Genomic DNA, 22,996 nt, shown 5'->3' with positions numbered 1-22,996 from the left:
TCTAGTGGTCTACAGCCAACGTCGTTGGTGCTACTACTTTCAGCGCTGTGGCCACAAAGCCCGAAGATGCCGGAGCCCCTGTTCGTTTCAGGGAAATGCCTCGGCCGATCGTCCATAGAGGCGAACACGATCGGCCCAAACAAACGCCTCAACGTCCGTGATCGCCATTCCGGCCACCGTTTCCTGGTGGACTCTGAGACATGGCTGCAAGAGGGCCAAGGCTGGGAACTGAATATTCAAGGGTATACCTCCTATCGAAACGACAGGTGGGCAGAGGGGGTGGGGTTGCCCTGTTGGTGAGGAATTAAATTCAGTCCCTTGGAAGGGGTGACATTGAAACGGAGATGTGGAGTCAGTATGGATAGAAGTAAGGAATTGTAAGGGTAAAAAGACCCTAATGGGACTAATCTACAGGCCCCCAAACAGTAGCCTGGACATAGGGTTCAAGTTGAATCAGGAGTTAAAATTGGCACATAGCAATAGTAATGCTGTGGTTGTTATGGGAGTAGACTGGGAAAATGAGGTTGGTACTGGACCCCAAGAAAGGGACTTTGTAGAGTGCCTTCGTGATGGATTCTTTGAACAGCTTGTATTGGAGCCTACCAGGGAGAAGGCAATTCTGGATTTAGTGTTATGTAATGAACCGGATTTGATAAAGGACCTCAAGGTTAATGAGCTATTAGGAGGCAGTGACCATAACATGGTCAGGTTTAATAGAAAGATTAAACGAGAACTTACCATTTGAAGTTTGATCTTTATTTTATGAGAAGTTGAAGTAAGGGAATACGTGAAGAGCCCGCCAGCCCGCATGCGCGTCAATCTTCAGAGCAGCTGTATGAAACCACAGACTAGTTGCTGAACTTAAGCTATAGAAAGATTAATGACCTTAGAACTACCGAATGATCTTTATGAGAATCAGGGTTGGGATTGGAGGGCACGTATTCCCTCATTTTAACTTCTCATAAAATAAAGATCAAACTTCAAACGGTAAGTTCTCGTTTAATCTTTCTATTTTATTTCGAAGTCATGTGAGTGACTACATGAAGATTTCAAAGCTCTGTCGTTTCATGCAGTAACCCAATCTGTGTGTGAAACACTTAAACAGATAAACCATTAATGGTAGAAAAACATGGGTTATTGATACCATGATGCTAACTTGCATACATGGCCATTGTTCTTAACCGGACCATAGTCCCAATTGACTTTGAGTTAGACAATAACTCATGCAACACTGTGCAGAATTCTATCTGCAAATATCCAGACATATTCAACCAAAATTTTATAATTTATTAACACACTATGTAAGCCTCTTGCTGTATGATGAAAGGGACCTATCCATTCTCTTGGCTGCTAATGAGCCATCAGCAATATCTTGAGACTATTGAATAACAATAAAGAAACTATCTTTCATCTCATAGGTACTAGCAAGCTCAGTGCACTTGTGTACCTAATGACACCCCAATCTCTGCTCTGGTGGGTATGCTGTCAACTTCAAATGTACGCAACCATGCCCATTTTGCTTATGAGATCATTCCCATAACAAGCTACCCTAATGTCAGATATGACCAAGAGACCGAGCCAGAGATTGAGTAAAGACTGTGTTGTTTGTGCTGAAATCAGTTGCTGAAAGCATAATCATCTTAAAAATACTGTTCCCATTAGGAATATAGTAGAAGAATATTTGCATAATAATTTACTGATATACATCGCACACTACAATGAGTGTAGGCTTTTAGAGTGGTCATATAAGTGACACCCTGCATAACTTTAGTGAACAGCGGGTGAATAAACAATCATTTATTGTCCCACTTATGGAACGCTCGAACATGACAAAGTAGCACAAGCAGTGTCAATTGTGCTATCACATAAATGCTTCTCTAGGCTCAAACTGAAAGCCACACAACCTCTGTTACTTCCATTTAAAAGTAACTCACATATTTTGTTCACAAACTTCCCTATACAATCGTGCAGAGCTAGCTGCCCGAGAAGACAGGCTGCCCCAGCCATCACTCGTGACCTAGTAAATAGTTGCTTCAGCTGCCTTACCATGGCCTGAATGAATAGGCAAAATTGGCACTATTAAATTTCATGTTGTCTCATTCTTAATATCGCAAGAGGTATCTACTGATAACCTTTATCAGCTGCAAATGTTGCATATTATCTAAAACTCGATGACACAATACCCTTTGATCTAAGTAGGGCAGCATTAGCTTCCACCACTGGCTTTGTTATCGAAACACCAGATAATCGGTGCCTCATGTGTATAGATATGGCAAAGTATGTATCTTGAAGATATACTCTCTGAATCAGTTAAATTGCTGAAAGCCAATCATCCATCTTAAACTGGGTAACTAAACACATGATCAGATTAGCCAAATCCTAACCTGATTCGGCATGTAATCTTGAGAAGTATCAGAAATATACCCCTCTAGTTCTTGGGCAGACCACTCATCCTCCGTGAGATGTCACTGATTCCACTTGGAACCACCGTTCCTCATTGACCATACGGACGGAATATTTTCTGGCTTCTCTTGCCGCGGAAGATGCTTTATCTAGTTATTCATACATTTCGCTGATAACATATAATCAGAACCATATGACTAGAGCTGAAAACACAGTCTCCCCTTGATGTGGGAATACGAGTTCCCTGTCAACTCCTGACTATAAGAGTCACCACGAATTCTCAGCGTTCTTACTCAGAGTGGAATTTAGCATAATGCAAGCCTGAATCAGGAATTGCGTCACAGTTCTTTGACTGAAACCACTTGTCTGAGTCGGCAGAGTGTACAACACAATCTCTTCGACCCGCCACTCAATCAGGAATACTGGTATTGAGAGCCTATGGATTATTATAAATATATTTTTGATTCACAACATGAACCTGCAGGTCAGATAAAAATATTATATGCCAGACCAGCTTCCTGCTGGTAGCTACCTATCCCAGAGAGGATGGCAACTCCACTTAACTGAGCAGAAATTTATACATGTGTTGAGGCAGACTTCAACTACTTAATTCTACTGAGCAGCCTGATAACCTCAATCACAGATGTTGAGGCAGTGCTTCCCTGGTCAATATGCCCCATATGGCCAGCCAGTTCCATGATGGTGTACCCTGAACATTGGAATCCCCAACAATCCCCTCTACTGAGCGGAAATTATCATGACGCCACTCTGAACCAGGTGTAGCTCCCACAGGTGTCTGATAGACACAACTCCAAAAAGGCTTCCTAAGCCAGGAGCTCTGGACTGCAATGGCAAGTCAAATTTCCCTACACCATTCGGTGTATGTGATAATAAATATCCTTTGTAATTAATTTAATTCATTTTCAATTTAAAACTTTATTGGCATGATAAGATACCTCGTTATATTGCCAAAGTATTAAACATGACCTTTGAATGCTATCTGCTACAATACTTACAAACGTGACCAAGCGGCACCCACTATTAAAAAACCTGCCAACTCTATTTATAGCCGCCCTAAAAATAAAGCATACACTATATGCTGCTGCAGCTAAGCCGAGCCGACCACAGCCGGCAGCCTCTATATTAAAAATTGCTCGGTGCTACGGCAGCTGAGCTTACCTGTTGGTTGCTCCTGGCCGTGGCTATTTTTAACTCCCCGGCTGCTGCTATCACGGCGGCCTCAAATCTGTTCGCCTGCTCCTGTTCGGAGCTCCAATGCCGACACCGCAATAACATATCCCAGCTGCTTATGGAGCCCCACGGCGGCCTCAAATCTGGCCGCCTGCTCCCGACCAGAGCTCCAATGCCGGCACCGCAATAACGCATCCTGGCTCCTTATGGAGCCCCACGGTGGCCTCCAAATTCAGCCGCCTGCTCCCGACCGGATCTCCAAAGGTGGCAGCCGCAATATTGTAATTAGCTCCTTATGGAGCCTCCACGGCGGCCCAAACCCGGCCGCCTCCGTCAGCTACACCGGGCCTGCTGTGCACAGCGTCCCGCTGAAAACAAAATTAAACTTACCTGCCAGACTGCTCCGACTCGCGCGCCATACGCCAACGTATTGACGCGCATGTGGGCTGGTGGGCTGGTGGGCTCTTCATGTAGTCACTCACGTGACTTCTAAATAAAATCTACAATTGGAGAGGGAGAAGAGTAGGATCGGAGGTGTCAGTTTTGCAGTTGAATAAAGGGGACTATGGGGCCATGAGGGAGGAGGCCAAAGTTGACTGGAAAGATACACTAGCAGGGATGACAGTGGAACAAAAATGGCAGGTGTTTCTAGAAATAATACAGAAGGTGCAGGATCAGTTCATTCCTAGGAGGAAGAAAGATTCCAAGGGGAGAAAGGGACGACGATGGCTGACAAGGGACGTCAGGGACAGTATAAAAATCAAAGCGAAGAAGTACAACATAGCAAAGATGAGCGGGAAGCAAGATGATTGGGTAATGTTTAAAGAACAACAAAAGATAACCAAAAAGACAATACGGGGAGAAAAGATGAGGTACGAAGGTAAGCTAGCCAAGAATATAAAGCAGGATAGTAAAAGCTTCTTTAGGTATATGAAGAGAAAAAAATTAGTTCAGACCAAAGGGATCCTTGAAGACCGAAAAAGGTGAATTTATTATGGGGAACAAGAAAATGGCAGAGGAGTTGAACAGGTACTTTGGATCTGTCTTCACTAAGGAGGACACAACCAATCTTCCTGATATAGTAGTAGCCAGAGGATCTGGGGTGACAGAGAGAACTGAAGGAAATGCACATTAGGCAGGAAATGGTGTTGGATAGACTGATGGGACTGAAGGCTGATAAATCCCCAGGGCCTGATGGTCTGCATCCCAGGGTACTTACGGAAGTGGCTCTAGAAATCGTGGATGCCTTGGTGATAATTTTCCAATGTTCTATAGACTCAGGATCAGTTCCTGTGGATTGGAGGGTAGCTAATGTTATCCCACTTTTTAAGAAAGGCGGGAGAGAGAAAACGGGGAATTATAGACCAGTTAGCCTGACATCGGTGGTGGGGAAGATGCTGGAGTCAATTATAAAAGATGAGATAGCCGTACATTTGGATAGCAGCAACAGGATCGGTCCGAGTCAGCATGGATGTACGAAGGGGAAATCATGCTTGACTAATCTTCTGGAATTTTTTGAAGATGTAACTAGGAAAATGGGCAAGGGAGAGCCAGTGGATGTAGAGTACCTGGACTTTCAGAAAGCATTTGATAAGGTCCCACATAGGAGATTAGTGGGCAAAATTAGGGCACATGGTATTGGGGGTAGAGTGCTGACATGGTTAGAGAAGTGGTTGGCAGACAGGAAAAAAAGAGTAGGGATTAACCCTTTCAGAATGGCAGGCAGTGACTAGTGGGGTACCGCAACGCTCGGTGCTGGGACCGCAGCTATTTACAATATACATCAATGATTTGGATGAAGGGATTCAAAGTAACATTAGCAAATTTGCAGATGACACAAAGCTGGGTGGCAGTGTGAACTGTGAGGAGGATGCTATGAGAATGCAGGGTGACTTGGACAGGTTGGGGGAGTGGGCAGATGCATGGCAGATGAAGTTTAATGCGGATAAATGTGAGGTTATCCACTTTGGTAGCAAAAATAGGAAGGCAGATTACTATCTAAATGGCGTCAAGTTGGGAAAAGGGGAAGTACAATGGGATCTGGGGGTCCTTGTACATCAGTCTATGAAAGTAAGTATGCAGATACAGCAGGCAGTGAAGAAAGCGAATGGCATGTTGGCCTTTATAACCAGAAGATTCGAATATAGGAGCAAAGAGGTCCTTCTGCAGTTGTACAGAGCCCTAGTGAGACCACACCTGGAGTATTGTGTGCAGTTTTGGTTCCCTAATTTGAGGAAGGACATTCTTGCTATTGAGGGAGTGCAGCGTAGGTTTACAAGGTTAATTCCCGGTATTGTCATATGCTGCGAAAATGGAGCAGCTGGGCTTGTACACTCTGGAGTTTAGAAGGATGAGAGGTTACCTCATTGAAACATAAAAGATTGTTAAGAGCTTGGACACACTAGAGGCAGGAAACATGTTCCCGATGTTGGTGGAGTCCAGAACCAGGGTCCACAGTTTAAGAATAAGAAGTAACCAAGAACCAAGAACCAAGTAAACCATTCAGAACGGAGACGAGGAAACACTTTTTCTCACAGAAGTGGTGAGTCTGTGGAATGCTCTGCCTCAGAGGGTGGTGGAGGAAGGTTCTCTGGATGCTTTCAAGAGAGAGCTAGATAAGGCTCTTAAAAATAGCGGAGCCAGGGGATATGGGGAGAAGGCAGAAACGGGGTACTGATTGGGGATGATCAGCCATGATCACATTGAATGGTGGTGCTGGCTCGAAGGGCCAAATGGCCTACTCCCGCACCTATTGTCTATTGTCTATTGTGTATTGACTCCGGTGCCATAGCCAGCATCCTGCCGCCAAGCGCCCGAGCCACTCGCGTCGGTAAGGTAGGACCCGTACTATCAGCCGTTAACGGGAGCGACATTCGCACTTACGGTACGCGAACCCTGGACTTAAATTTCGACTCCCGCCCGTATAGATGGAAGGTCACCATTGCTGATGTCACCCAACCGATCCTGGGGGCCGATTACTTACCCGCGTTCTCCTTGTTAGTCGATGTGCAAGGCGGATGCATGGTCCCTGTGTCGGACCTGTGCGGTGCCAAGCCGCATAATCCGTCCACGCCCCTACAGCAACTCGACGAGGTAGCTGAGATCCAGCAACCTTGCAATGTCCCCACGGGCAAAGCCCGTCCCATTGTCCCGGTTGCCTGGAGGCGTTGGATTTTCGACACCATGCACAGCCTAGCGCACCCGTCCATTTGCGCCACCTCTGCCCTGGTCGCGGCCATGTTCGTCTGGCATGGGCCCACTCTTGCATCCCCTGGCAGACTTCCAAGGTGCAGAGGCATGTGCGCCCGCCCGTGCAGGATTTCGCTGTCCCAAACGGCAGGTTCCTGTACATCCATGTCGACCTGGTAGGTCCCTTGCCATGTTCGCGCGGGGCTACTCACCAACTGATTATCGTGAACAGGTTTACCAGGTGGGCGGAGGCGATACCGTTAACTGATACCTCCGCTGAGGCCTGCGCGCGGGCTATGGTCTCACATTGGATTGTCGTTTCGGGGGTTCTTCCGATATCTCTAATGATCGAGGGGCCCAGTTCACGTCCTCCCCGTGGAATGGTATGGCGCAGGTGTATAGTCCGAATATTATTTAACCATCTAGCCAAGGAATGGCAATTAATTGCAGGGTCCGGGCTTAATATCATACCCAAAGAAGCAAATTCAGGATTGACAAAAACTGGTTGTACAATGCTTTTGTCAGATGCATTTTATGTTGCTTAACACCACATTTAACAAATTGAGGCATCTCATTAAATGTACCATAATTACCACAGCTCAACATAACGGATCTTATAGAAACATATAAAATTCTTAAGGGATTGGTCAGGCTAGATGCAGGAAAAATGTTCCCGATGTTGGGTGAGTCCAGCACCAGGGGTCACAGTTATATATAAGAAAAAGAGGTAGGCCATTTGGGACTGAGATGAGGAAAAACTTTTTCACCCAGAGAGTTGTGAATCTGTGGAATTCTCTGCCACAGAAGGCAGTGGAGGCCAATTCCCTGGATGTTTTCAAGAGAGAGTTAGACATAGCTCTTCGGGCTTACGGAATCAAGCGATATGGGGTGAAAGCAGGAAAAGGGTACTGATTTTGGATGATCAGCCATGATCATATTGAATGGCGGTGCTGGCTTGAAGGGCCGAGTGGCCTACTCCTGCACCTATATTCCATCACTAAATCAGAACAGTGACTGAAGGCAAATCACTATTACCTGTTCTAAGCATGGTATGGAATGATTGATTAAATATTACAGTGAAAAAAATGTAGCCCTATTTATTTAAAATAAATATTATTAATTAACTAAAAAATATTTATAGCTATTCGTGAATTTATTTTATTAAATGTCACCAATGAACTCTTGGTGAATGGAAATTTTACATTTCAACAAAGGGAATGTGGGTTATGAAAATAACATTTATAGAGTTTATTCAACCACATCATGCAACTGATGTGTCACACCACCATGCCAAGTAACATACAGAATATCATACTGAAGCAGAACTCAAAGCCATCAAACTGTTCCACTGACATTCTTCTGATTTTCTGTTCCAGGTTTAACACAGGGTGGCACAGTGGTGTAGAGTTGCTGCCTTATCATACCAGTGATCTGGGTTTGATCCTGACTACAGGTTCTGTCTGTACAGAGTTTGTACGTTCTCCCTTACACTGCATTGTTTTTTTCCGGGTGCACCAGCTTCCTCCCACATTCCAAAGATACATTGGTGGAAAACCCGGGGGGGCAGGGGGGACCTCCATGTTTTCAGAGGTGGGGGATGGTCCCCCTCACGTTACAAGCTTGAAATCTAATTCAGGGCGCATGGCTGAAGCTTCCGATGCCTCGCGTGTGTGCGCGCGCGGCCGCCAAGAAATAGTGTCCCCCCTGACCCTCGGTCCCCTCCATGTTTTGAAAGCGGTTTCCGTCTCTGCAAAGATGTGCCAGTTCGTAGGTTAATTGGCTTCTGTAAATTGTTCCTAGTGTGTAGGATAGAACTAGTGTACAGGTGATCGATGGTCAGCGCAGATTGGGTGGGCTGGAGGGCCTGTTTCCACGCGGTGTCCCTAAACTAAACTAAACTCAACTAGACAGCTAGGAAAATCCTCAAAAGTCACATATCTGTTTGTTCAGTCTCCGTCTGAGAAGCTATTATTATCTGCTCAACTAATTCTCACAGTAAATCATAAGTCAAGTTTTTAGTGCTGTACAAATTAAAAAAATGTAAGTAGGTTTTAGTTAAACTCCTGGCTTTGAGAGTAATGTTAGTGCATGGACGGCGCTGGCCACGCATTAATGTCAAATTACAGTGCATGAATAATTCTACTGGACATGTACGACGTGCAAACATTGAGAAGCTTTGTGCACTACAGCAGGTCCAAACAAAAGGGTGAGGGTTGCTTCACCATCGATTAAGAGGTCTGAACTTTACAAGACATCCACACGCTCCAGACAAGTGGCTTCAACTTTTCTTATTGCTCACTGCATTGCTCATAGCTTCTTCACTAGACTGCCATTTAGAAGGGTAACAAATAGGATCACAAAGCACTATGGTGGTGAACATTCATTCGCATCATACCACATGATATACAGTTTTTAGAATTTTGCACATGCAATATACATTACATGGCTTTTCCTTACAAAAGCAACGAATCTATGATAAATATTAAAATTAATTGAATTATATTTAGTAATTAGCTATTCCATGATCTCACATGCTTTTCTAAATCAATTATAGTTCACAGAATTAAAAGTAGATAATATCTCATTAACTATTGAGTACAGCAGTACTTGCAAAGATGCATCGTTTCCAAATTATTTTCTCGTATAACTGTGTTAGCAGCAATTTCTAACTCACATTTTTCTTACAGCTTCTCATCTACATTCACATTCTATTTCACAACACCACCCACACTGTGGTTCCCCATGTGTGACCTACCTTTTCCCTCTGAAACTGAGAAACTATTACCTCCAACGCTCCCTCTCTGTATGGTTTTCAGCACACACAATTATACTATTCTGGCTCTCCCTCAGTTCTGTCTGAAAATCAGCCTGGATGCTCCTCTGACCTTGGCCAGGGTTCTCCCTCAACTTTTAAATTTTAAATGCTCCCTCTGAACAATCACTTACTCAAGAGGGACCATTTATGAATTGCTGGAAAACCATGTTTTTACTATGCGTGCATACTACTGTATTCAATTTACTTCCCCTAACCTCTACCCCTCTCCAAATCTTTTCAACCTACCCCTTCAGAACTTTAAATAGACTTCAGAAAAAATCCACCCCCCCTGCAGCCCCTCATCATCAAGGGGACTGTGGTGGAGAGGGCTGACAGTTACAGATACCTGGGACTACAAGTAACATCAGATCTGAACTGGACTTTGAACACTGCAGCCACAGTGAAAAAAGCCCAGCAGAGACTGTACTTCATCAGGCTGCTCAGAAAAGCTGGTCTGCACTGTCGCCCTCTCACCCAGATCTACAAAGGACTGGTAGAGAGCATCCTCACCACAGGCATCACGGTGTGGTATGGAAACACCACACAGACAGGGAGGAAGGCTCTGCAAAGAGTCATAAAGACTGCAGAGAGGATCATCAGAACTGAACTCCCCTCCATGGACACAATCTACACACAGCGCTGTCAAAAAAGAGCAGAGAGAATCATTAGAGACACACTACATCCAGCTCACTCCCTGCTCAAACACAAAAACTGCACATACAACCTCAGGCACAGACGAGCGGACAGTATCGCCACAAATAGAACACGCTTTTTTAAGAGCTTCTTCCCTGCAACAGTGAGACTCTTGGCCAAAACAAAACAAAATGAACTGATGTCCTGATATAGGGTTTGTGCAAGTTACAATGCTCTATGTGTCTTCTGTGTGTCTTTTTAAATTTTTTAAAATTTTTAAATTTTTAATTTTAATTTTTAACTTAACTTGACTCTCTGAATAGCCGCACAAGAGTTCCTATGTGTGTAAGCACAAATGGCAAATAAAGTTTTTGACCTTGACCTTTGACCTTTGACATAAAGTGCTGGAGTAACTTTATGTCTAGATGCAGGAAATATGTTCCCGGTGTTGGGGGAGTCCAGAACAAGGGGTCACAGTTTAAGAATAAGGGGCAGGCCATTTGGGACTGAGATGAGGAAAAACCTCTTCACCCAGAGAGTTGTGAATCTGTGGAATTCTCTGCCACAGAAGGCAGTGGAGGCCAATTCACTGGATGTTTTCAAGAGAGAGTTAGATTTAGCTCTTCCACTTCTTCTTCTTCTTCTTAGGCCCCCTTCGGTCATGGCTGACCATGGGTGTCTCCAGGGTGTGCCTATATGGAGGACGCCTGTGCGTGACTTTGTTTAACGTGGGGAGGCTGGTGCACAGACAGCCACCACACGGTCCTTGACAGATCTGGGTCAGGATCCAGTGGCATGGAGTCCAAGATGACCGGGGACCCTTTTCTGCTGCAGCCTTCATCCACCTTCTCAGCCGTTGTGACGCTCCACTAAAGTCAGCCATCGTCCTGGGCTTGTTCCACCGTTGAGGTCTTGGTTGGATTGCTCATTGTCAGAGACCACCCCCTCGACCTTACCGCCATGGGTAGTCCTACCAGGAGCATAGCTCCAGACGGCATCTCTCTTACGATCTCAGGACCACACAAGCTTCTTCACCACGGCAAGGTGACAATCCAAGGAGAAGCTTTTTTAGCCCTTAGGGCTAAAGGAATCAAGGGATATGGGGGGAAAGCAGGAACGGGGTACTGATTTTAGATGATCAGGTATGATCATATTGAATAGTGGTGCTGGCTCAAAGGGCCGAATGGCCTACACCTGCTCCTATTTTCCTATGTTTCTATGTAACACAGTGGGTCAGGCAGCATCTCTGGAGAAAAAGGATAGGTGGCGATTTGATTCGGGACCCTTCTTCAGACTCTGCTTTATGTCTATCTTTGGTATAAACAAGCAAGTGTAGTTCTTTGTTTCTACCTTCATAACTTTATCCTCTCTCTAGTTTTTCCCACCCAAATATTGACCCCATCTCTAATCACACCCCTCAATATTAATTAGCTCTTGGATTAACCTACCCTGTGTCTGCCTCTTTTTAATCATCTCGCAAGAACGTGATCTTCATTCTGACCAACATGTCCGTCCCCAAGTCTTGATTCTCTATCTGACACCTTTACAACTCCCCTGGATCTCAGTTTTCTCCATAATCTCCACGCTTCTACCCACAGTCCCCACCAAGAATATTTATTTGAGATCTGCAGTCCACTATACATTACTTCCTCAAAATCCCCATACATAATTACAGGAGACTGCCTACCGCTCAAGGCACCTTATGCCCCTGTCCCACTTAGGAAACCTGAACGAAAACCTCTGGAGACTTTGCGCCCCACCCAAGGTTTCCGTGCGGTTCCCGGAGGATCCCGGAGGTTTTTGTCAGTCTAACTACCTGCTTCCACTACCTGCAACCTCCGGCAACCACCTGCAACCTCCGGGAACTGCACGGAAACCTTGGGTGGGGCGCAAAGTCTCCAGAGGTTTCCGTTCAAGTTTCCTAAGTGGGACAGGGGCATTAGGCTCTACAAATGAATAGGTCAGCAGGCCAAGCTAAATGATGCCATGGGCCACATTTCGTCTGTAGACCATAGATCGGCATTTCTGATATGGAGGGTGTGAGGTCAGACCTGGACAGCTCAGAAACAAGCAGCACCAAATGTAAAGAACATATTGCCTATCTACGTAACTCTCTGACACATTTACAGACTTCTGAAAGGATTTCTATAGACAATCCTCACCTACACGGGTGATGCAGTGGTAGAGTTGCTGCCTTATAGCACTGGAAGCGCCGGGGACCCGGGTGCAATCCCGACGATGGGTGCTGTCTGCACGGTGTTTGTACGTTCTCCCCGTGACCGCATGGGTTTTCTCCGAGATCTTTGGTTCCCTTCCACACTCCAAAGACGTACAGGTTTGTAGGTTAATTGGCTTGGTATAAGTGTAAATTGTCCCTAGTCGGTGTAGGATAGTGTTAATGTGCGGGGATCGCTGGTCAGTGTGGACTCGGTGGGCCAAAGGGCCTGTTTCCATATCGTATCTCTAAACTAATCTAAACTACACCTGCCACACATGTCCAAATAATGGGATTAAATAGATTGCTGAGAATTCAAAGCACAGTATAGAAAACTAAAGATGCTAATTCTTCTGCACGCTGTCAAATGACATTGTAGTGCTTGTGCACTTGGTGGTGTTGGACAAGCTAGGGTTCACAACAATCATTTTGATTTTATATCCAGCCCAAAAGTGGTGTCTGTTTGATCTCTCTGAAGTCCTTTGTTGTAGAATGAATTGGCTGCCCTATAGGGAAAATAGCACTTTCTTCCTTCAAAAGTGGACTCTTCCAGACAAAAGCAGAGGTGTAAGTACAAGAAGATCGACACAAGATGCTGGGGTAACTCAGCAAATCAGGCAGCATCTCTGGGGGGAAAACATAGGGGTGGCACGATGGCGTAAGGAGCGACACTGTGGCACAGCGGTAGAGTTGCTGCCTTACAGCGCCAGAGACCCGGGTTTGATCCTGACTACGGGTGCTGTGTGTATGGAGTTTGTACTCTCTCCCCATGACCTTTTCTCTGAGATCTTCGGTTTCCTCCCACACACCAAAGACGTACAGGTATGTAGGTAAATTGGCTTGGTAAATGTAAAAATTGCCCTTAGTGTGTGTGGGATATTGTTAATATGTGGGGATCGCTGGACGGCACGGACCCGGTGGGCCGAAGGGCCTGTTTCTGCGCTGTTTTTCTAAACTGAACTAAACTAAACCAAGGTGATTGTTTCGGGTCGGAACCCTTCTTCAGACACCAGTCTGACTCGAGAAGCCACACATTTTTTTCCTTTCAGGTGTGAGTTTACACTGCTTTTAAAAATGGATACACGCCTTTGGATGTAATATATCTGCTGAAATACAGCAGACAATTTCCCAGGGCATGGATTCTGTGCAGCAACATTGTGCGATTTTTTTCACTGTAGAGACCAACAGATATTTACAAATGGTCGTGTTCATTTAGCACAGCAGTGATCTGCAGAGCTCACCACATATCTAATAGGTCAACAATTCATCCAGCTTGGTTCTTTGGACTTATTAGGAACTGAAGTTTGGACTCTAAGTGAGAATGGGATCAGAACGGAGAGGAAATTCTTGTACAGAAAACTAGGAGGTTCAGTAAGAAGCTTGGACCTATCAGTTCAGTTTAGTTCATTGTCAAGTGTACTGAGGTATCGTGATATGCTTTTGTTGCATGCTAACCAGTCAGTCTATAAAGACAATACATGATTTTAAACAAGCCATTTACTGAATGGAGAGAATAGAAACATAGAAACATAGAAAATAGGTGCAGGAGGAGACCATTTGGCCCTTCAAGCCAGCACAATCAGTAACCCGTGCCTGCCTTCTCCCCATATCCCTTTTGATTCCGCTAGCCCCAAGTGATCTATCTAACTCTCTTTTAAATTCATCCAGTGAATTGGCCTCTACTGCCTTCTGTGGCAGAGAATTCCTCAGATTCACAACTCTGGGTGAAAAAGTAATCTCCGTTTTAAATGGCCTCCCTTTATTCTTAGACTGTGGCCCCTGGTTCTGGACTCCACCAACATTGGGAACATTTTTCCTGCAGCTTGTCCAGTCCTTTTATAATTTTACATGTTTCTATAAGATGGCCTCCCATCCTTCTAAATTCCAGTGAATACAAGCCCGGTCTTTCCAATCTTTCCTCATATGACAGTCCCGCCATCCCGGGGATTAACCTCGTGAACCTACGCTGCACTGCCTCAATAGCAAGGATGTCCTTCCTCAAATTAGGAGACCAAACCTGCACACAATACTCCAGTTGTGGTCTCACCAGGGCCCTGTACCACTGCAGAAGGACCTCTTTACTCCTATACTCAAATCATGCCTATGCAATTTGGATGAGTAAGTGAAGACTATTGTGGAGTTAGTATTGGATGGGCTGGTGGGGATAAATGACCTGGATATCAACAGGCAGGACAATGTTTGGGAAGAAGGATACATGGTTTTAATTTCCCTTCAAGCTGAGGAGTTCTCACTTGTTCCAAGAGCAGGTTGGTTCTATCCATAACCCATGAGATGTCTAAGCCCTGACTTTGCAGGAGCCATGACTGATTCAGATGGGTCTGATCTTGATTCTTCACTTGCAGGGGGACAATGATTCTAGGAAGAATTCAACATGTGGCCATGGGTTTATTGGTATGTTTGATGTTCTTGGGAGTAGTGGGAGTTGGTTGGACTTCTTCTCTTCCTCCTGATCCATTGGCATCTCTATCACAACATTTTCCCCATGTATTCAGAAAACACACCCAATCCCACAGGTTCAACTACATTAAAATGATCTCCAAGGTCAGTTCTCTGATCAATGCTTACTGCGGATAAGATTCCACAGCACACAAGAAAGTGTTTCCTGAGAGTGGAAGAACAGTAATTATTCAACATCTGGGGAAGGGCAGATAGGGGCTCTCCTGAAGGTGAAAGGCTGATGCTTCCCATTTTTCAATTAACATTGTAAAGAAAAATAATTTTAGCATTGACGATATATTGCATATATATCGCACGTGTGGGCACCGTTCCACATGTTCCAGAGGAGTACGTTGTGGGAATTGCTGGTGAAAGCCAGTGAAAGCAGAAGGGGCAGCATTTGAAAGCAGAGCATATAAATCTTCATTTGCTGCCAGTAAATGTTTTTCATCAAGTTATAAATGAATGCTCTGTGCATTATTTGAACGTGCAGTTTCCACATAATTTATTTAACATTTATGGAACCTTGCAGATGACATATTTTCCCATCACTTCTGCATGCATTTTTTCCCTTTAATGTTAAATAATAACTATTTCATATTTCATTTTATTAAAGTATAAGTTTCAAGCTTTGAGATGGCACTATTCCCAAACCTTCCAGGTACTGGAGAGTTTTGGTGCTGAACATGACTTCTTTATCCTTTGCAATTTTCGTCTTATTACTTAATACCTACATGAATTGAATTGACTTGTGCCTGTACAGCATAAGCACCAGTACCTTCACAGAAGTCTTGTCTCTTGTTTTGTACTGCCTCTGTAACAAAATATTCTGAATAAGCTTCATGGAAGCTATTCTTGCCATACATTGGGCGAAAGTACTGAAAATGCGGTGCCAGGAATTGTGGATGCAGCCCAGACCACACACAAACCAACCTTCCTGCCATTGACTCCATTTACACCTCATGCTGCCCCGGCAAGGCCATCAGCATAATCAAGGATGAGTCGCACCTAAATAAAGTTCTATCATATTGTATCGTATTGTATCGTATTATATACCGGAATACAATTAAGCTTTCCACAGTGCACAGATAAAAGGTACAACATTTAGTGCAAGATATATCATTGAAGTCTGGTAAAGTCAGATGAAAGGTGCCCTTGTTATTTAATACCTACACAGATTAATTGGCTATTGCACATTCCCCCAAGTCTACAGAGTGGAAGATTGCAACCTTCACGTGGTCCGTCCTGTTTCAACGAATGCAATCAACCTGGCGTGCACAATCAAATAAGATCAAATAGAACAAGTTGTCCTACAACTTTAGGCTGTGCACGCCATACACAAGTAGAAGAAGACCCCAAGTCTTCAAAGATCTATTTATCCGACTCATGAATACACCAAATGGCTGAGCATTCACAATTCACCTTGGTAGATAGTTCTAAAGTGGCTTTTTCACGGGGCGACTTGACGCAAGAGTGAACCAGAGTTTAACATCGTGGGAACCTCGTGCGATAACAGTACGGCATTCGTGGACCACCGTGGACCACCGTGGCGCTAACGGCAGGTAATCGTGTATCTTGGTCACTCGGGAGAAATTCAAGAAAGTTTGAATTTCTCCAAGAGTGACTTGTACACTTGTGGTTAAGCATTGAAACATTGTATGAACATAGTGGCCAGTGCGATATCTGTGCGATATCCGTAATAACTCCTGCGGGTACCGTGGGAACTCCTGCGAACGGTGAGTAACTGAGCAGTTTGATTGTCAGTGCTTGTTTTACCTCATTGTTAAATAAATATATTTTTTACTATCAGGTTGATGTCTGCAATTCTTCATTAACACATCACTACAAGATGAATGTCTCTAATGTTATAATCCCTCTCATGCTGAAACACAAAATAGTTGAAGGGAGGTGAAATAATCACATTTTCATTCTTTTTCATTTTTGAGTGTTCAGGTACCTCACTTGCTGAGCTATTTTACTCCAGCAGTTTGTGTCTCTTTTTGTCTAAAGCAGTTTCTAAGACTGTAGGAACTCCGCGGGCCAGGCAGCATCTACGGAGGGAAATGGACAGGCGACCCTTTCTTCAGGCTGCCTTATCTCTCTCCCCCCCCCCCCCCCCTCCCCCCTACTCCCACCCACACACACAAATGCTGGAGAAACTCAGTGGGTGCAGCAGCATCTATGGAACGAAGGAAATAGGCAACGTTTCGGCCTGAAACGTTGCCTACTTCCTTCGCTCCATAGATGCTGCTGCACCCGCTGAGTTTCTCCAGCATTATTGTGTACCTTCGATTTTCCAGCATCTGCGGTTCCTTCTTAAACACAAATGCACCGAGTTCCTCCAGCATTTCGTGTTTTGTTCAGTATTCCAGCATCCGCTATCTCCCGCGTCTCCAATAAAACAAAACTACTGTCAAAAGGGTGAAGAATAGGGGCAGAGATAGATACATTCCTGATTAGTGCGGCTGTCAGGAGGTTATGGGGAGAAGGCAAGAGAATGTGGTTGAGAGGGAGAGATAGATCAGCCGCGATTGAATGGCGGAGTGGACTTAATGGACCGAATGGCCTAATTTTGCTCCTATAACTAACAAAGATAGTAATTGTTAGGGAAATGTAGTTATTAAAGACGAGGGGGAGCAGAAATGGGCAGTCTGGGATGGCTCGCGAGATACTTGCATAGAGGCACAAAAGTTAAAGAAAGGGCAGATAAACAGAGAGGGGGGGGGGGGGGACTTCCCTCAGTGCCCATCTGTTACCATTAATTGGACAGTTCGGTCTGTGAAACGCAACACGCCAGCCCCGACATCCAGCCCGGTGGTCAGTCCTTTGAAGATAGACACCAGTTGCTTGGAGCAACTCAGCCGGACAGGCAGCAAATCTGGAGAGAAGGAACGGGTGGCGTTTCGGGTCGAGAGCCTTCTTCAGACTGAGGTCAATCCCCTGCATGGATAACAGGAGTCCCAGCCAACACGACAATCGCCCGCTGCACAGTCTCGGAGCTTCCACTGCGAAAACGGTGCCTACATTTGAGCACTTATGTAACTGAACCATCCTAACACCAGCCACAGAGCATTCCTGAACTACTACCTACCTCATTCGAGACCCTCGGACTATCTTAGATCGTATACTCACTGGCTTTATCGAGTTACAGTGTGGAAACCGGCCCTTCGGCTCAACTTGCCCATACCGGCCAAAATGTCCCATCAAAACTAGTCCCATCTGCCTGCGTCTGGTCCATATCCCTCCCAACCTGTCTTATCCATGTACCTGTCTAAATGTTTCTTAAATGTAGGGATGGACCCAGCCTCAACTACCCCCTCTGGCAGCTTGTTCCATACACCCACCACCCTTTGTGCGAAAATGTTACCCCTCACTCAGATTCCTATTAGATCTTCCCCCCTCACCTTGAACCTATGCCCTCTGGTCCTCGAATCCCATCTGTGGGCAAAGGACATATATTACCCTGGACTCTGTCTATTTCCCTGCCTGTTCGTCTCATGGTTTTGTACACCTCTCAGCCTCTGTCCCCAGTGTGGAGTTAAGGGCTTGTTTATGGGCGCCCTGGGCTGAGAACTCTGGAGGATGGGTTTTAGACTTTATCGGGAATCGAGATAGACCCCGTAATGCAGGAGCAAAGAATCGCAGATGCTAATCTGCATTGGAAAGACACAATATGCGGGAGTAACTCAGCGCTGAAGAAGAGTCCCGACCCGAAACATCATCTATCCATGTTGTCTAGCGATGCTGCCTGACCCGCTGAGTTGCTCCAGCGCTTTGTGTCTTTCCACTAGACCTGTAATAAGTTCGGCTGGGTGTTTACTGGGATCTCTGGTGTTTAATAGACGTCCTGATGTTGTTTTTGATCGGGTTTACTACTGACAGTATTTAATCAGATCCATATTAAATCATTTCCCCTTCACCTTAAACCTATGTAATCTGGTCCTCGATTCGCCTACTCTGGGCAAGAGATTGTGCATCTACCCGATCGATTCCTCGCATGATTTTAAACATTATCTTGCACACAGCGTTGTTCCCTTCACCTTGTATACACCATTTATGGCTCGATTGTTACTATTTATTGTCTGTCTACTGACTGGTTAAACGTTTGAAAGTTTCACCTCTCAGTAGATAATAAAATAAGACAACCATCACGGTCAATGTGAGACAAAGTCTTTATTCCTATTTGACAAAATAAAAAGACGACTTCTTGCACATATTGAGAGAAGGTGCATCACACCAAACAACATTTGTCTAAAAAAACCCAGATTATTCTTCAGCTCATTAAAGAGCTCGGGTGAAATTCTGACAAAGTTTGTGAATGCACTTTTATCCTCTTCGCACAGCACATTAAGCAGCTGATCATATTGTCCAAATTGAGGTCTCCGTTGAAAGATGGGCTTCACCCAGTGAGACTTCCTCTTAATTCTCTTTTTAATTAATCTCACCCTTCTGCCTTCACGCAAGCATTCTCGATGCACATAGTGGGCTGCTGCATACAGCGCGTCAATGAAAATAACCACCATCCTGTACTCGAAAATACTTAGTATAGGCATGTCTCCAAATGAGCCAATTCAACCAAGGGAGGAATATAGCGTGTGAAAAAAAACAATATAGTGTGTGAAAATAAAGTAACATCATTTGTGCCACGTGATTAACAACACTACAGTTCACGATGTTCATTCAAGATTAACGGGAAAGCTCGGGAGACGGACAAGTCACTCGCACAAATAACAGAAATGCCGAGTACCGTGGGAACTCTTTATCTACCCCCCGTTAAATCGTGCGAAACTCGTGCTGGACCACGACCACTTCACTCTGGTGACATCTTGCGTCAACTCGCCCCGTTAAAAAGCCCCATAAAGGCTTAGAACTTTATGTATTGAAAATTACTCATCTCATTTCTGAGTGTCTGACCCTTTGATTTGAGATTACATTCCCTAATTCTAGACTGTTAAACTCAAAGGCACTATCTTTCAGATTAATCCTAACACTTCTCACAATAATGAATTAAATTAATGAGATTATCTCTTGGTCCTATGAATTTCAGTAAAATATGGACGGATTTTACTCAATCCAATCAATTGCATTGCAAATCTCCTTTAAACTTTCCCTCACTCATCTTAAATCTGTGCCCTCTGGTATTTGACATTTTCACTGTGATAAAGCCTGATTATCTACCCTAACTGGGCTTCTCATCATTTTATATGTTTCTATCAGGTCACCCCCTCAGTCTCTGATGCTCCAGTGAAAAGAATCCAGATTTGTCCCAGAAAAAGCACAAAATCTCTGGAGAACATGGATAAGTGATGTTTCAGGTCGGGACCCTTCTACAAGAAACATCACTTACCCATGTTCTCCAGAGATGCTGCCTGGCCATCTGAGTTACTCCAGCACTTTGTGTCTGGTTTTCTAAACCAGCATCTGCAGTTCCTCACTTCTCCAATTTTGTCCAACTTTTCCTTGTAGCTAATGTAGCGATGTTACAAAACCTACCATCAGTGGCGCTGCAGTTCTGCCACTGGCCATGTGTGTGACTCTGATGCCTTTGAGGTGGGGGGGTGGGATTAAAATCCAGGTTTGTACTGCTTGTCGGAGGTGGATTTCCTCGGGCTGCTAGCTGATGAAGAAAAGTCGATTGGACTTCCGTTCCCTGTTTATTTATTTTTTTAATTTGCTGGACAATTTAATAATTGGATTAAAATAAAAAGCGACTTCTAACGCCCTCAACGCCTACAACATGACAGATCGCAAGAACGGGACAAAACAAAGGGTAAGTTATTTATTTTACATATAATCTTGCTTCTTGGGATAGCTTTAATCTGATTTTACTTTGCGAAAATGTTATTTGGGCCCCATACGAACCGGCAGTGTCTTTCCTGCTGATATGGGGTTCAAATTCACCGCAAATGCAATGATCCAATCGATCGCGTTCCAGAATCACCCACTCGCAAGATGATTAAAATGCTCTTTTTTTTTGGACAATCATGTCATAAGCCGTCTAAATTGTCTATATTTTGTGTTATTCTCTCTCCATGATCATTATTTTTAAACTAAATATTCACAACAGTTTGTCACATGTATTGTGCAAAAAACAATAATTTTGATTATATTTTGAATGGATGTTTCTGGATTAATTTATGGGAATATAACAGTGAGATTTAAAAATCATGTTATATTGTGAATTCTTGTATTAATGGGATTAGTTTGTTATTTGGATACTTAGGCTATTTAAAAAAAATATCCTTTTCTTAAGAAATGGAATCTACAGGACATTCTTAATGGGAAAGTAGTGGGCAGAAAGGCATGTCATGCGTGGTTTGAAGAGCAAAAACTTGTAGTTTACAATGCCAAAATTGAAAAGTTGAGGAAAAACAAGGTGTACAGAGGTTACAATCTGAGGAGTATGATGATGCTACTGATTATGGTATGCCAATGTACCAGCTAGCAACTGATCTTCTCCATAAAGACTTGGTCTATTACTAGAAATTGTAATTTGTTTACCTATCTGTTACGGACTTACAGCACATAATACAATAATATTAAAGTTCTGATCTTGAGAATATCACATTTTTGAATTTTCAAGGCAGTCTGGGTGTTTATTACTATTTCCGTCACAACGGCCAATTTTGTAATTAGCTACAATTAGGTAACTAACTAATTATAGGCTTTAATTTCATGTCATCCAAGTAAGATGTTTTATATTTGTTTCACAATGCTTCAATCAATAATAACTGAAAATTTCATTCAGTTCTCTTAATTTTTAAGGCTTTTGATTGTCCTCGATCACAGCTTTTGTGTAAAGTCAATGGAAAAGCAATAGGGAACAAGATGCCAATTTTCGAGTATGAAAATGGCCATAACTTTTTTAATACTGAAGATATGAAAATGAATTAGGTGTCAAATTAAACTTCTTTTTATGCTTTATCAGATGGGATAAATTGCAGACTTGATTTTTAACATCTCAAAATGTTGTAACATTGCTAGCTAATGCAGTCCAATCCAGGCAACCTCCAGATGAACCTGTTCTGCCTCCTCTCCAATGCCTTCAGATCCTTCTTATAATGTGGCAACCAGGCTTGCACACAGTACTCCAAATGTGGCAGAGTTACGGTTTTCTATAGTTGCAGCATGACTTGATAACTTTAAAACTCAATGCCCCATTGATGAAGACAAGCATGATGAACACCATCGTTACCACCACTTGTGTTGCCACTTTCAGGGAACGATGGGCTTGGACCATAAGATCTCTTTGTACATAATGCTCCAATGGTTCAATCAATGGCTCAATGGTGCATTATTGTCACGTGTGCACTGCACAGTGAGATTCTGTTTGCATGGTCACACATGCAGGAGTCGCCATATTTTGGTATCGTTTCACTAATTTTAAAGGGTGCTGCCTTTGATTGTGGACTTTGCTATTTCATTTGGCCTATCGAAATGCATCACCGTCCACTAGTCCGCATTAAGCTCTATCTGCCATGTTTTCCACCCAAATTTTCAAATATATCATTGCCTGGTCCCTGTAGTGAAATTTAGTCAATCACATACTCATTCATTTCCTGTAGCTCTAGAAAATATTTCCCCCCCCTCCCCCACAAGTGCCTATCCAATTCCCTTTTGAAAGTCAATTGTTTCCACTGGTCTTGCAAGCAATGAGTTTCAAATCATTACTGCTCTCTGTGAAGAGAAGGGTTTTCCTCACATTCCCTCCTATGACTTTCGCCCTTTACTTTATTTCTCTTGAGTCTTTAGACTTTAGCGATACAGCGCAGAAACAGGCTCTGGCCCACGGACCCCGCGCGAACTGGCGATCATCCCGTACACCACAATAGGGACAAATTAAAAAACTTACCACAGCAGGTTCAAACCCACAAATCTGTACATCTTTGGAGTGTGGGAGGAAACTGGAGCACTTGGTGAAAACCCACACAGTCACAAGGAAAACCTACTAACTCCATACAGACAACACCCACATTCAGGATTGAACCCGGGTCTCTGGCATTGTAAGACAGCAACTCCACCGCTGTGCCACCGTGCCACCCCAATGAATCTCCAATCATATCTCTGTTTCTATATTTGCTCTCTCAGCCCAT

This window comes from Amblyraja radiata, chromosome 5, assembly GCF_010909765.2.
Source record: "Amblyraja radiata isolate CabotCenter1 chromosome 5, sAmbRad1.1.pri, whole genome shotgun sequence".
In the NCBI taxonomy this organism is placed as follows: domain Eukaryota; kingdom Metazoa; phylum Chordata; class Chondrichthyes; order Rajiformes; family Rajidae; genus Amblyraja; species Amblyraja radiata.
Note: the sequence above shows the minus strand (reverse complement) of the source record.